The sequence below is a fragment of the Halyomorpha halys genome, unplaced genomic scaffold, assembly GCF_000696795.3.
Source record: "Halyomorpha halys isolate HHAL.00 unplaced genomic scaffold, Hhal_1.1 Scaffold447.1, whole genome shotgun sequence".
Taxonomy (NCBI): Eukaryota; Metazoa; Arthropoda; class Insecta; order Hemiptera; family Pentatomidae; genus Halyomorpha; species Halyomorpha halys.
In genome coordinates this window covers 717667-722300 of record NW_027107551.1, presented here as the reverse complement: position 1 = coordinate 722300, position 4634 = coordinate 717667, and positions in this window count along the sequence as shown.

Here is a 4634-nt window from a genome sequence, read left to right as displayed (position 1 = left end):
TTTATTTTAATAATTAAAATTATAAAATACTAGGCCTATAATATAATCCATTTATGGGGTATATAGGGTTTGGCTTATTTAGAAGAAAATACAAATATTCGAAACTATGAAGCTGCTTTAATCACTTTATTTTTTTACTTAAAAAAACACTAGAAATATTGAATTTATGAATTATTGAATTATAAATTATATTTTTATTCAATCGTTGTTTTTTCAACATTAAAAATTATGAAGGATAGCCGACCAAATTCGGCATGTAAAAGCCAAAATTAAAAAAAAAAAAACGTAAAAAGTACAAAATTTAAAAACCATTAATTTTTTTCATATTTCGCTAAAGTTATCCTTCCACATTGACTTCCATGGGGTGCCAATCTTCGTGTTAGGGAGGCCCCGTAGAGTCATTCAGTTTCGGAAATCTTGTCACATCATGTTTCGTAAACTAATGAAATTCAGAAGAAAATTGAAAAATATTAAGATGCGTATACACTTATAAATTGTTTTAACATGGAACTTTCAGCAAGCCGAGCAAAGTAATGAATCTCCTGCGAACAGCCAAATAGTCATTGATGATAAATAAGCAAAATATAATAAGACAATCATGGCTTTAAAAATACACACATAATAAGGACGTCAAATAGGAATTGTTTTATTAGGAGTAAAATACTTTATTCATGTTGTTTATTAATATTAATTATTTTTAATTTTAGAAATGCTTGTTTGTTTGTTTTTTAGAAGTAAAAATTAATAGGTAAAATTTTATTTAGATTTATTGAATATCGTTTATACGCTTGATATGTAATATAATATCAATAATGAGTAAATCTTAAATTTTAAATTATTATATAAGTTATATTATTATTATTTAATAGTTTTAAGTTATGATAATTATCATTATAATTATTAGAATATCAATAATAATTTAAATCTTAAACATAATGATAGCTCTTAAAAATATTGCTTAAATTATAATTTGCATACTGAAAAAAATGTAATTAAGTAAATGACGGCAGAGTGACAATATACGAAATAAAATTTATCAAAGCGGCAGGAGGTTCGCGTGAGTGTATACGCACCCTTTAAGTTGACGTTGTTTTACGTGACAGTGAGTGTATACGCACCCTTTAAGTTGACGTTGTTTTACGTGACAGTGAGTCAATAAGACTGTAAATGGAAACGATGATTTCAACACAGGTATTAATAGTAAAAATTTTCCTTTATTTTAATCTGTAAGCAATAGTCGACAAAACATTGGCAAGAAAACGTATCCGATATGCCATTAATATATGTTTGCATTAGTATCACTTATTGCAAGACCTTAAGTGCCTTTGTGGTTTTATAGCACAATTATATTTTAATAAGATTCAACATACAAGTATTACCTCTGAGTTTTATTACTAGTGAAAATTTATATGCTTGCTGTTTATGAATTTTATCAGCTACTTAATATATTTCCAATATTAGGGAAGCTAATACATAGTTGTAAAATTGTATTTGTCACGTATTTAGAAGAGGATTAATTATCTTAGAATAAAAAAAAAAGATTAAAAGTGTTATTATATTGTGAAATTATTTTAAAACTATTTGGTATTACTTTTGTTAGCTCTCATTAAAGCACAAATTATTAACCAAATATAGTCACTATTTTTATAAGCTGTTTAAGAGAGTAAAAAATGTATTAATTTGTTTGTATACTACGTAATAAAATATATTTTACCTTATGCCATATTTTTTACCCTCATATAACCCATTTAGGATATTGAAATATTCTTTTATTTTAAGTCGTTTGTTTCTAAATATCCTTTGAGAATTTTAACCCAAGATCACATTCCTTCCTGTTTTATATATCATATTTCCTTATTGTACGTCTGTTAGACAGGGTTGGTCATCTCAACAAGAATTGGAAGAGACACGAAAGAACAAAAAATTAATGAACACTTGAGTTCAATAATTGTAAATTGAAATATTGTCCAAAACAACAAATTAAAAAAAATATGATGTAGTAATCCCATAAAAAAAATTTATTCAAATGTTGCAGTCTATGCAACCAAAGCACTATCGAGCCAGAAGAGAATCCCGCAGGCTACCAACAGCTGTTTTTTTTTTGATTTTTTAATAATTTATTTATTGTTATTTACAACTTTATATAAATATATACAACAAGTAAATTTGCTGTTGGTGACATAGTGACATGATACAAACATGTGGAGAATCTACCCACTGATAGAACTCCAATAACATTTATAGAGGAGAAGATCTCAAGGCCATCTTCTTTTCAGACGCCTAGGAGGATTATTAGGTAATGAAGGAGAAGCCAGGTTAGAAACAAGTGGATTTGGGTGGTTGAGAAGTGTATCATGGAAGGAATGGTATTTGGTTCTGGCCAAATCGGCAACATATGGAACATTGAGGTCATGATGGAAGACTTAAATTGTGACAAAGTAAGGAGACAAAGTAAGGCCTTATAATAGTCATGTAGATCAGTCTTTTCTAATGGATTGGCAATTTAGACCGTTTGTCTAGTAAATGTTATAGTCGGAATCGACGAGCAGTTTCTTGTCTTTTTAGTCTTGTATGAGGATTCCATGTCAGTTGTTGGCCAAATGTAGTCCTAAGTAACGGATCTGTTCGACAGAAATAAGGGGGATAATATCAAAGGATACTGTAGGGCAAGAAGTCATGGATTTACGACGAAGGGTAAATGTGATTTGGTGGGATTTAGTGGAATTAATTTTAATCCTCCAGTTTTGGCACCATTCTTCAAGGGTGGTGATGTGGGATTGGAGGGTTTGGGATACAATGTAAGGATCATTGTTTACTGACAATAGACATGTGTCATCGGCATACATGGTGAGGATAGTGTTAGAATGGATTGGGATGTCAGCTATGAAAACTGTATAAAGGATAGGACCAAGGATTCTACCCTGAGGTGCACTAGCAGACTGACGGAACAGGGATGAATAAGTGCTGTCGTGATTTATTTGAAATAATCTGTTATAATTAATTTGAAATGAATAATTTGAAATAATGGAGAGATAAGAACGGATAATGAGGAAGTATGTAGGGGGTAGGAATTCACGGATCTTGTATAGCAGTCCTGGGTGGCAGACTCGATCAAAAGCAACAGCTGTTTTAAAATATATTCTTGATCTATCTAAATTGATTATCTAAAAAAGAGTATTATATATAGCAATTACGTAACTCACTTGTAAAAATATAAGAAAAGGAGTACGAGTAACATAGAAAGAAACCATAGCATTGTCACCCTCATTTTAACACGCCTCCAAAAGAGTGTTATATAATAAAATTATATATAATATAGTTTTATAAATAAGATAAAACCTATCTCATAAATTACAGTAAAGAAAATTTGGATTTTGGCAGGATATGCTTGTAAAATATTTCAAACCTTGTAAACAATTATAACTTTTTATTATAAGATTTAAAATGAGGTTAGAATATAAATTTTAAATGTATAGGGTCACCGAATGAAATAAGGCATATGCAATAGATAATCACAATATAATATAATTTTAACTAAGATAAGATAACTAGATAAGATAATTGCACCATATCTGCTCCATTTGTCAGTTGATAAATTAATTTGACAAAAACTCCTTCAAGAAGTTTGCGTATTATAAGCTATGTAATAGAAATGGTATTAATTAATCTCTTACAGACAGAAATTAGCTTAAGTTTTAATTATTTAGGTGATTGTCCCTGCTTAGTTTATGAGGGTATCCATTTTCAGTTGGTTTCCGACACGTTTGGTATCAACAAGATATGGATCCATACACAGCAAGTGAAATGTTTTATTCTATTATGGTGATCGGAGAATGTCACGGATTTCTCGGGTGGGACTATCCAAAAAAGAAAAACATATTTCATACTTTATGAAGAAACGCAAACAATAAAGAAATATATATAAGTAATAAATAGTATCAAGGAAAAACCTTAATATATCATTATTTTAAAAAGTGGTGGAATCCAGTGAGTAAGGCCCTAGACTAACTCTTTTGGGTTAGAGGATAAACTTAGTCGTTAGGGTAAATGCAAACATTACCTTCTTATAAAAAATTTTTGAAAAAACAATACCCCTTATAAACAGACCTCATAAGGTTCTTTTTTATTTTACTGAACCTGAAACTATCCATCACTGACTGATATAAATCCATTGTAAATTTGTTTGTTAGTTACTAACAATTACAAAGTGTTGCAATCAAATCTTTCCCTTTTGTGGAAATTATAGTTTTCAATTCATATACGAATAGTTTTCAAATTCCTCTGGTATCCAATCCTTACAATCCAAAATCCTACATTCTCGTTACTTTGTAACAAATAAAATCATCTATAAAAAAACTTAATGTTCCCTATGTAACTGATCTAGCCCGAACCAGATATCAATCCTTCATTATAAACTCCCTAACCACCCAAACCCACTATTTTCTAATCTTGTTTCCTCATCGATTCCTGACGATTCTCTCAGGAAAAGGAGATGGCCTCGGGGCCTTCTAATGTAGAAATATTATTAGAGTGCTACTAATGCGTAGTTTCTCAACACGCCTGTGTTATACTCCATTATGATTTCAAATCGAATTTACTGGATGTATTTTTATGTTAATACAGTTGTAAATATC